The sequence below is a fragment of the Dipteris shenzhenensis genome, chromosome 30, assembly GCF_047967505.1.
Source record: "Dipteris shenzhenensis isolate YYH24624 ecotype China chromosome 30, Dip_SZ_1.0, whole genome shotgun sequence".
Classification (NCBI taxonomy): Eukaryota; Viridiplantae; Streptophyta; class Polypodiopsida; order Gleicheniales; family Dipteridaceae; genus Dipteris; species Dipteris shenzhenensis.
The window spans coordinates 46,065,562-46,077,690 of record NC_141625.1 but is presented as its reverse complement, the minus strand read 5'-3'; positions in this window follow the sequence as shown (position 1 = coordinate 46,077,690).

Here is a 12,129-nt window from a genome sequence, read left to right as displayed (position 1 = left end):
CTCCTCACCGTAATTAGCTCTCCTTATTTTAAATCAACCTAAGGCCAAATTTAATTTGGCCTTCTCAGCCGTCCTACATCTAGACCGCACAGAGCGAGAGAGAGAGAGAGAGAGAGATGGCGAGATGGATGTAGCAAACACGTGCATAGCATGAGAGAGTGAGCGAGGCAACAAGGGGGTGGTTGATTTATAGAGGGAGAGAGGGTGGTGACAGCCAGAACGTTCCAGAGGCAACCAGAAGGCAGAGGGTTCTAAATGCAGCAAGAAGCCACTTGACTTCATTAATCGCACCCTTTTCTACACAATCGCGCCCTGCTGAGACTAATTAATTAATTTTAGAACATCTTGGGCACCTATTTTCATGCTAATTTAACTTCAGTCGTAGGGTACAACGACTTGGACATACCCTCTTGAGGATGGATGGAACTTGTTCAAATGACCCTTTACGAGTGTTCATGAAACCTACTACCATATAACTTGAAATGAAAGAAACCTTATAGAAGAGAACCTCTCAACTCTTCTCACACAATGTCTCCCCCACATAAATAAAACCCACATAAGATCTCGAGAACTTACAAGTTCTATTGAACACACAAGCCGTGTGACTCAAAAAGCTTGTGAAGAGAGGGATTGACACACAAGATCTCTTCTTATGTTGGAACTGAAGGAGAATAGATTCTCAAAACATATTCTCAAGAAGGACATCTATTCCCACACACTCAGATGTCCCCAAGTAGGATAGATTTTCCTTCAACTCTCACAAGTTGAAACTTTTATGCTCTTAAAATTGACTAACAACTCACATGGAATGGGAAGCTACCAAAGCTTACCCTCACATCCACTCACAAAGTTGAATCATATAACTTTAATATGATGCTAAATTGAGCACACATCTCACACCGTCTACGAGACACTCGTTGTCTTGGCTATATAATATCTACAATTTCTCTTACTTTCCAAAAGAACATGATACAATACATATTGAAACCTAAGTGGGCTACCCTAGTCCATAAGGCATATTTACAAATGACTTAGGTCCCGTTTAGAGCTATCCCCCTCATGTATACAACATGTACACATATATTCCAACATATGTACAACCCTAGTGTGAGCATGCAAGAAATCCATTCATTAACATAAAATGAACAAATCCATGCCCAATAGGGTCAACAAAGAGGTCACACCAAATATCATAGGGATATGATAGGATTACTTTACAGACCTCAATATAGTGTGGCCATCACTAGATATGCCCACACATCTCAAATCTTCAAGGCCCATCTAAAGATGTAACTAGTAGATGCAATCTTGCTCTACTTTGAGCACTTGTTATAGCCTTCTTTAAATATGCATGAGCCTATGCACATCCTATAGTAAGTATACAATTCTTTCTACTTCCATGTCAAGAATACTAAATTCCTAGCCAAGCTGTGGCCTATAGCCATATCATTACTATGAGCTCCACCATCAGGGTTACCTCTCCCAATCTAATGGTCATCATGAGACACATGTCCATAACGTAATTTGTAATATGATCTATCCTTAGTGCTTTCCCAATAAATTAAGGATGATCAAGCACTTTTAGCTTCAATTTCCCATTAGAGAAATTTGAAATTTTAATCAACATTGAGCTTTGATCACAAACTATGTCAATAATCAATCAATCCTGTCCAATCCCAATCCTTAACTAGTGGGTATATAAAGCGTATCAATTTATTAAGTCCCATGATTCTCAACTAGATTGATTCCTATTCTCTACTCATTATTGCTTGAGATAACAATTTTCTTAGAGGTATTCCTCCCAATCCTGATGGCATCACTAGAGGATAAAGTAAGCCAATTATTTTTAAAATATTTCACTCAAAATTATTGATTTCATTAACACTTAATAAGCACATGATACCAGACATATATTTTGCATTTTCATTTAGTTGAATTCTATGTTTTTAGATCTAAAGATGGTTTGGCAGCAGTGTTGGTATCCAATGTAATAGAAGAACTTTAATTTCCAGTATCATCTTGATCTACTAAGAAAATGCTATCTTTATAAACCAATCAATTCTTATAGAATCACACATCAATTTCCAATCCTCAAAAGACATTGTTTCCTTAGAGCCCATATGCTAGATATCTTGCCATAAATGATCAAAACATACTCATGTGACCAAAATACCTCTTGGTCTTCCATGGCTCCATTTGAGAATGGTACAAATAAAGTTAACTCTGATCAAGCTTAACCTTTGTTGTGATAACAATGCTACAATATTATTACGTAGGAGGGACCTTACTATTAGATATAAGGGAACTTACTATTTCGCGTGAATCTGTAAGCTTTCTATGTGTGCATTAGTTACTCTATTATGACTTTTACTCATTAACAAATTTGAAAGTCAATTTCACTCACTAAACTAGCTCACTTGATTTTCTAAACTTGCAATGCCGAATTGTGCCAAGAATGCATTTCTCATTGTCCTCTACACTTTTCCTTTCAAAGAAATCATAAGGAATTGATGCTCAATCAAATAATCATAAGGGATTTATGATCAGTCATCATAATCATATCTATATAATGATTGATCATATGAGCATTTAGAAAAGCCTCTAGCTTTACAACCGATTAATCCTTTATAGCAAATCTTTTATATAGGGTCCCTACATTCATCTACTCATAAATACTTTGTTAGGGACCCACTGTATGTTTAATACAAACATTAAGTCAATGTCTAAGAACCTTCGTAAAATATGGGAATAAATTGTTAATCGGTCTTTTAAGAAAAAACCAAGTAGGGTTCTAACTCTAATAAAGGATATTTACAAAATCTAGTAGGTTTACATAATTCCGTTTCACTACTATATTAATACTTGAAAGTTGGATCTACTACGTTGTTGATTATGTAGCCATAATTGTACCAAAAGAAAATATTATTTGGAACTATATACATGACAAGTATTTCAAAATTTATCTTAGAAAAACAAGCCTTCTATAGTTTCTTGTCCAAGCTTTCAAAAGGCGATATAGCTAAAAGAAATATATCAATACACACCAATAGTTGGTTCTTGCATCAATTATCATACTTCTAACTAGTCCACAAGTATTAGGACTTCAAATAAATATAGGTTCCTAAAATTTATATCACAATCAAGTAAGAACTTATCTTTGGAATACTCAATTTACTATGAAACTTACATAAACCCAATACTATGTATCTAGGTTCCATAATCTTAGACCTCTATAAATAATCTTACCTCAAATTCCTTTAAAAGTATTAGCACAGATGGAATCCATAATCAAGAAGGATGACAATAACGCCCCATGAAATGGATTCATTTGTTGTTGTTAGGTCACAGATGGCACATCTCCATAAAGAGAGCCAAATATATGTCCTCTAAGAAAACATTATTATAAACTATTTACTAATCTTTTAGTAAATTTTCCACTAAGGATGAGAATCTTTAAGGACAATTTTAAAAATATTCGATGTTATATATCTCCAAAGTCCAAGGATAAATTTCAACCATTCCAAGTAAAATCATGCAAGGCATGAATGGAATTCATTTAATGGTTCATTATTTATCTAGAGACTTGTTATCTCATGGCCATACATTTTCAATTTTATATTAAGAACTTACATATCACATTCTATCTATACAATACTTCAAGACAAAGCTTAAGAATAGAGATAATTCTATAGGCTGGCATTATAACAACTCTTTAAAAATTACTAGTTTTAAAGCTTTCAAAGGCATTGTGAAAGTCTTCAAGCTTTTGAAATCTGACATCAAGAATTGAGGATCATCTTCTCAATGTCTCTTAAATGACATGGGACATAGAGTGATATTGCTAGAAAATGGCAATTTAGTGGTCCTCGTATCTTCATACAATTTGCATGCAAATATCTCATCAAGCTTTCATTGATTGGTGAACAAGGAAGCACGATCAATCATTGGTGTTATCACGATGTATTGAGATGATCCCTAAATATATCCCTCGTCTTTAGGAGGATGTAAGTTTTTCATGCCCACAGAAAACTTAGCTAGTAAAGAATCGTTCGCTTCATCTACATCCTCTTCATCACTATCCAACTCCTCGCCTACTTGTAGATAAGCTACACTCGAATGATCTACACATGGCATTGGAGTTATTTTGGCTTTTTTTCTTTGAATAGCGGTGGCAGTCAAATCAATCTCAAGATGACTCCTTTGAGTTCCCATTGTTGTAGTCGAAGATAATACAACCTTAGAGGTGTTGCGAGGGGTGCTCCTTTAGCACAAGATACTATTGGTGGCACAATTGTTGCAGGTACAACAATGTTCAGTAATGTATCCCATATTTTTTTCAAAGATCCCAAGGCTAGAAGTATTTCTTGATATCCTTGAAGTAAGTGTGAGTTTGGTATAGCCTCCATGAAGTACTTCTTGTCGCTAACTCATAGAGTATAGAGTAGCAATTCATTATTCTTGCCTACTGTGCACATAACTTCTATCAAACCATTTTCTTCTTGAATATCTATTTTTGTGACCATTCCAATAGTCCTTCTTGCCTCTATACTATATTTTGGGCTTGAAACATGTTGCTCAGTGACCAACAAAAAATAATGTGGACTTTTTCCTACTGTGAAGTACTAGCCATGATCGATGTATCTATTAATGACCCTGACCTTGGGAGTTGCAGGCTGTGCTATGATTGCCTTGTTAATGACCTTGGGAGCTACAGACTTTGCCATGATTTCCTGCAAATTTATATATGTTTACATTAGAACTTATTTCATGGAGATGTAAAAAAGTGAGTGTTTAACTATCTCTAAAACATGTGTCTAACTACCTAAGTCTTTTGGAGTCAGATTTTCCTCCTTAGTACTACTAACCACAGCATAACAACTACCCTAACAATAAATCTACATCGATAGCATCCGTAGCATCAAGAATTTAAAGAATCCACAAAAAGTTTCAAGTAAATATATGCATTCCCAATTCCCAATTCTTTTTCTTCACTTTAATATTTTTTCCCACTTTGAATTTTCTCCACACTTAATTTTCTCCACTTTAATATTTCTTTTTCTTTAAATTTCAAGGAAGGTTAATCACATAGAGAAAGGGGGGAGATGTATATTTTTCTTCTTCTTGAGTTTAAAAATTTTGTTTAATATTTGCTTTAACTAGAAAAATTAACTTGCCTTAATTTAATAAGATATTAAAAGAAAATAAACACTCCACCTTCTTTTTCTTCATTTTTATATTTTCTCATGGTAAATGTTTTCACTATTTTTCTTCATGTCTTTTCTTTATTTTATTATTTTCTTTAACATGGAAGTTGAAAAAACTTATTTTAAATCTACTTTTTTAATTTTATCCTAATAAATAAATTTAAATGATACAAAAAATAACGTAACTAAACTTAAATTAACTAAAGTTATTTTAAAAAATAGAGGAATTTATTAAAAAAACCTTATTTATTATTTTTTAAATAAAAAAGAGGGAGGGGAAATTTTTAACATAACTTCATAGGTTGGGAGGGGGGTTTAATAAAATTAACCTTTCCCCCCAACTTGCTATGCACGCCACAAGCTAGGAGGGCGGGCCTTTTAATTAGCTTAATCTTCCCCCCTCCCTCCCAACCTACTGCGTGCACACTAGGTCGAGCCCCCTCCCCCCCCTTTTTATTAACTTAATCTCCCCCCCCCCCAAACCTATTGCATGCGCAGTAGGTGGGGAGGGGGGGTTGCCCCTTACTGCCCTCGTCGCTCATGTCTTATCACGCTTGCCATCCTTGTCACCCGTGCCACACCTCCTCGCTCCTTGTGTTGCATCGCTCCGAGCAACTGCCCTACCACCGTTGTTGCAAGGACGAAGGAGAAGGAGAAGGAGGGGAGGAGAAGGAGGGGAGGAGGAGGTGGGAAGGAAGGAGAGAGAAGGAGGGGAGGAGTGATGGCGACAACTTGCAGGAGAAAGAGGGAGTGGAGTCGATGGCAGTCCTCGAAGGAGGGGTGGCAAATGAAGGCAGGGGGAGAAGGGAGGAGGAGGGGAGGCGGGAGGAGAGGGGAGTGGAGTAAGTGGGGCAACTCGAAGGAGGAGGGGGAGGAGAGAAGGAAAGAGGAGAAGGGAGGCGGAGGCAAGAGACGAGGAGCAAGGGAGGGAGAGAGGGAAGAGGAGGAAGGGATTACCACATAGGAGGAGGAGGTTGTTCGTGGAGATTTGAAAAGTGAAGAGAATGAGGAAGGAGGAGGAGGGGGTTATCCGTGGAGATTTGAAAAGTGAAGAGAATGAGGAGGGAGGAGTATTATATAGAACAAGATATGAGATAATTAGGGTTAGGGCACATTTAGGGATTTTTTGAGGATAAGTATCATAATCTTAATTAGTTTTTTTCATTCCTCAACTCTTCATTCCTCTCTCAATCTGCTGCTCAAATTCACAAAATTTTCCAAATGCTAATTTAAACTCTCTTCTAACCTATTACAACCTGTTTTCCTTTTTGCTTTTATTTTGATTTTTCAACTCTCTTCTAACCTATTGCGTATGTAACAAACTAAAATCAAATTAAATTCAATTTCAAAAAAAGTATAATTAAATTAAATTATTAACATTATATTATTATAATTGAAATACTATTATATAATATAATAAATATGAATACTAAATAATAATAATCTAATATTATAAATAATATTATATATGCTTTTTTAAATCTAAAATAATGTTATATTTAAAAAAAAAAGCATAACATCATTTATAATATTAAAAATAACTAATATTATATATATTTTTTAGAAATAATAATTTTTTCATATACATAGACTATTTATTTATTTTAAAAATAAATAAATTATTTTTATTAAAAATAATAGTAATCAAACCTCCTTTTGGAGTGCATGCAACCTATTACTCAAATCACATTTTTTAGTGATTTGGGTTAGGTGCACCCCCAACCTGTTGCTTGAGCAAGAGGTTGGGGTGCATCCAACATGTTGCTCAAATCACTATAAAATAGTGATATGAGCAATAAGTTAGGTGCACCCCCAACCTGTTGCTTAAGCAACAGGTTGTGTGCAACACAATCTGTTGCTTAAATCCAGATATTTTATAGATTATTGCTTGCATTTTAGGGTTTTCTCACAACTTGTTGCTTAAATCAATATATTTTACATATTATTGCTTGCATTTTAGGGTTTGGCTAGGGTTTAAGATTTAGGGTCTAAAATTTAGGATTTAACGTCTACGGTGTAAGGTTTAGCTTTTAGGGTCTAGGGGCAAGGGTGAAGGATCTAGGGTTCAGGGTCTAGGGTTTAGGGTCTAGGGTCTAGGGTTTAGGGTGTAGGGTTTAGGATCTAGGGTTTAATGTTTAGAGCCTAGGGTTTAGGATTTACAATCTGGGGTTTAAGGTCTACAATCTAAGGTTTAGGGTCTATAATGTAGGCTTTAGGGTTTTAAAGGGTTTAAGATCTTAAACCCTTTTAAAGGGTTTAGGGTTTTGAAGGGTTCAAGATCTAGGTTTTAGGATTTATGATCTAGCGTCTAAGGTTTAAGATCTAGGGTTAGAGTCTAGAGTTTAGGAGGGTTAAGGAATGGTTTTGTTCTTGATTGCACCATGATAGTTCAATTAGAACATATACAAGACCTTGCAAACTGTTTTGGTAAGATAGTAAAGGAAATTTTTTTTGTAAGGTGGTAAAGGTAGAGCTAAATGGTTAAGCTATTCTAAGATGTCAGTGGCTCCTACTCCTACTTGGACGTTGTTAATAAAAAGAGAGAAGAGCTCCTTCCTAGGTTTGCATAATTCATTAACCAAAAAGACCTTAAGAACAATATAGCATTTAGCATAATTTTTTTCAATGCTTAGGTCAATGTAATGACATTTTTATTTACTTGTGAGATTAAAACTTGGAACTTAATATCAGCTTGGGATCTATGAGCGTGTCAATGATGATTGGGATGTCTATGTCAATTTGAGCGATGAATGATGTGTACATTATCAGTAAAATAAAGTACATAGGACCATTCATCATGTCTACCAATTGACTTTTTATCTTGCACATGTTCCACTAGTACATAGGACCATTTGTCATGTCTACCATTTGACTTTTTATCTTGAACATGCTGTAGTGGAGCTTATAGGTCAATTTTGTTAACTTTAGACACACACACACACACTCCTCCCCTTGGGGACCCTTGTGACCCCAAGTGTGCATGATGGGTCCACATGACATCCCCCCGAGGACCTTTATGAGCCTTTGGTGTGCCTATAACTGATAGGCCATAATGACACTAAGGGGATGTGGATGCCACTTTACCCTCCTAGAGTGGATAGCCTTCACTTTATGAAACAATTTGGCCCTTTCTATTTACTTTGAGAATTTATAAATGTAAAATGTGTATCCTCCTAAGTGCTTTATCGATCAGCACATAGTTGTTGTATCAATTACTGCATAGTGAGGACCGTGGACCACCACGTTTGATGCTGATTTGAATACGGTTTCCCCCCCCTTCTTCTATCTTGGAAAGCATGCTTCTCCTCTCCTCCTTGGCTCCCAAACTCTTGGCCTCCCCTTCCCTATGGTGTGAGCTTGGAGGCCTTGGAGACCCTGGAGAAATCTTAGCCATTGGAGACCTTGAAGCCCTGGAGCAACTCGTCCGCGATTGAACCATGGAGGACTCACAGGCACGTTGAGACCTAGGTTACAAGGTAAGCACGACGTATACTGTTCAGTAGGAAGGACTGTGCATTCTAGCGCTTTGGATCCCGTTCAGTTTCGGTGAGGTAAGCTGAGGCATGGATAGAGTCATGATGTTCCCCGCGTGAGTACTGGATGACTATATGAAAAAACCCTACGGAGGAGCTTCCTCAGGTTGGATAAGCCTCTTCCTTTGAATGCCACTCTTGCTGAATGTGGCTCTATAACTTGTAGTAGCCCTCCTTTCTTATGCCTCCCAACAGGAGCTCGACTAGCTCTCGGCTCCTAATTTCCTGACTCGAGAACGACTATAATAGGTACTGCTTCAGGTTGGCTCTGCGGGTGAGATTTATGTTGAGATGTAGCGTGATTTTGTTAAGCATGCAGATGAGCTCCGCCATTATCGAGAGGGCTCGAGACTGCTCGAAACTGCTCGTAGATACTCCTTTGCATCATGTCCCAGAGGACTGTAATATTAGAGCTAAAAGATCACTAGGCCTCCCCACCGGCGCTTTACTCAGGAAGCAATACTCCATATAGATTATTCTTAGAGGACCAGCGCTGTTAGTTCAGAGAACTCTTTTGCAGTTCAGAGAGCTCCGTTATATCTTCTGGGCTCTCCTACACCACTCTAAGGCAAGGCTTAGTTGAAGCTAAGGCCAGAGCTTCCACAAGCACTTGAGAGTTGGTGGGATCAAGGGATAGCATCGGCATGCCCAGCATATCCACATCAACGAAGAATTTAATCTACACTTACTTCATCCGCTTAGGAATATTCATTATCTCAGAGGGAGACTCGACTGGTAATTACAACAATAGATTCCACATACCCAGCGATTCTCAAGAAGCTCTAGATTTGGATACTCTTCTAGGTGTCCATTCTGTCCCTTATTGTAGAAAGAAAGCATTCTTCTTGTGCGCTGAGAATGTACTACACAATTAGATTGCGTTACAACTACTAGGTTATGCTATGAGCTAACTACGCTACCGCTTTTAGTATTGAGGGGATCAAGCAGTTGCACCCGGACCATTTTATGTATATTGACCATATGGATGGTCTCTTCTTGGAGATAGTATATACTTATAGGCCATGTTACAAGAAAAAGAATGAAGCGAGAAGCATGATGGGTTACTCGGACGATGATTTGCAATATGCTTTCGGACTGTGCTCCATAACACTACTACGCCATGGATATATGGTTGCTGGAAGTTACGCATTGATTGGTGTTTGATATAGACTTCCACTGCAATTTTTGTTACATGGTCTTTGACTTAGGATATCCATGGGTATCCCCTTTATTTCTTATGGGTTCTTTCTATTCCTTTTAATAAAAGAATTTACGAAGATTTTTTCAGAACATTCTTTTGAGCCCTCATAGGACCTCATTGCCTTTTAAACTCTCTTTAGGGGTTCTCATTAGCCTTGACAAATGTATGTGAAAAGGCTTTGGCATATATACGGGTATATTTATAGTTGTCTCTGTAATCTTGGCATTTATACTTGTGTAAATATATGTATATCTCGTTAACCTTGGCATAAGGTTTATCTATATATTTCTACCAAAGAGCTCTTATACTTTCCTATACTTGGCGATTGACTTGGCTTTCTAAGACTCCCTTGGAAATCTAGTTATATAAGTCCTTTCTTTACTAATTTCTATTTATTATGAGTTTTTCTTTTTAAAGATCATGAGAGGATGTGCTAGGTAAGTCCTTGGGCTATTTACTATCTAAATTTAATAATGGGCTTGGATTAGTCCCTGGTATATTGGATATTTCTTAAATATATGATTTTGACAGGAGTAGACGGTCTTGAGTCATTATGATTTTCTAGACCAACGGAGAAATATGGACCTTATGGGGCAATGATTATTTTAATTTTGGGTTATAAGAAGATATTTTATGGGTCATAAGAAGACGTGGGTTGGCCCTCTTAGAATGTGACTCAACACTAGCTAGTGGAATAAAATCTATGACCTCTTAGAATGGGATTGGTTCCTTATTTTCGGAGAAGCTTTATTCACATGGTGGGCCTTATGTGTCGATTACTTTACGATTCATTGTAACACCCATTGGCAGTACAATTTTTTATACTTACAAATGGAATAACCTTGGTGATGCAGGAATTGGAGGCTCTCTTAAGACATTGTCTTGTAGGTTTTTGGGCATGACTTACTTTGAAATGAAAACTAGAGGGTCCCATTTCATGATTAATGTCTTTGGCTTAAGATCCCCCAAGTTCTAGGGTTTTTGTTTACTCCCCATGGAATTATAGCATTCTAAGTATATTTCATTTACCTTTCAGGAGCCAACCTTAGACTGCTTTGGAAGTATGAAAATGCCAAGATTTGTTCATTGCTAATCTAGATAGAGTGACATGGATAACAACTGTGTGTTGGCCTTAAAGCCTGGCTTCCACAATAAAAATGTATTGTTCTAACCTTCATTTCTGTTGTGATGGTGCCAGGTGAGTTGGCACACCTCTCCGTCGGATTTGCAAGTAGAGTCTTGGGCATGATATTGTGGAAGAAGACGTTGGAAACCTTGAAGAATACACTTGAGAGACTTATTATGGGAGATATAGTGCTCTCGACCTTGTTATGCACACTTACATGATTATATGTGTTTGCAATTTAAGAATTTGAAAGTGAACTACCTTGCAACTTACTTAATTTAGAAATTGTCTTATGGCTTTCACCATTGGACTGATTGGAAGGATGTTATTCTCTTGGATTCACGATTTGTAATGCAGCTAGAGTAATTAAACGGATTTCTCTTCTCTTGAGGATTCACTCACAACTTTGCTCCACCCTTTAACACTAATGTAAATGTGAACGTAGTCTTGATGAAGCAATGGATGGCTGGGGCATTTCAAAGCATTGACAAAGAGCATGGGTTAGTGGAGATTTAGATTCATTGAAATAATAGGTAACACACACACACACACAAGTTTCAAAGAAAAGAGAGAGATAGATGCATTGGTTTAAGAAAATATTTTTCTCATTGAGTAAAGGCACTACTAAGGCTTCATTGAAATTTGTAATTTAGTAAAATCAGTTAAAAGCATATCAATGTTGTGATATATATATATATATATATATATATATCTATATATAGATAGATAGATAGATAGATAGAGAGAGAGAAAGAGAGAGAGAGAGCCATGTTACAAAACATGTTTTTTTCATCTGGAAGAAATGCTAAGTTTTAATCAAAATCCAATTTGAAAGAAATTAAAGACACCTTGAGACCAGAGGCAGGTCTTTAACCCATCGTATGTCGTAGACGAGTCATGTTGAGAGTTCACGCTCAACATCATGTGATCACGTGTGCATAGCACCATCATGTGATCATATGTGCATAGCACTAACCCAATAGAGTGCTATAAAGGAAAGGGTTAGATCCCCTAACCCTAATCCTAAATGGGTTTGTATATATTCTATTTTTTCAACTAAATCTA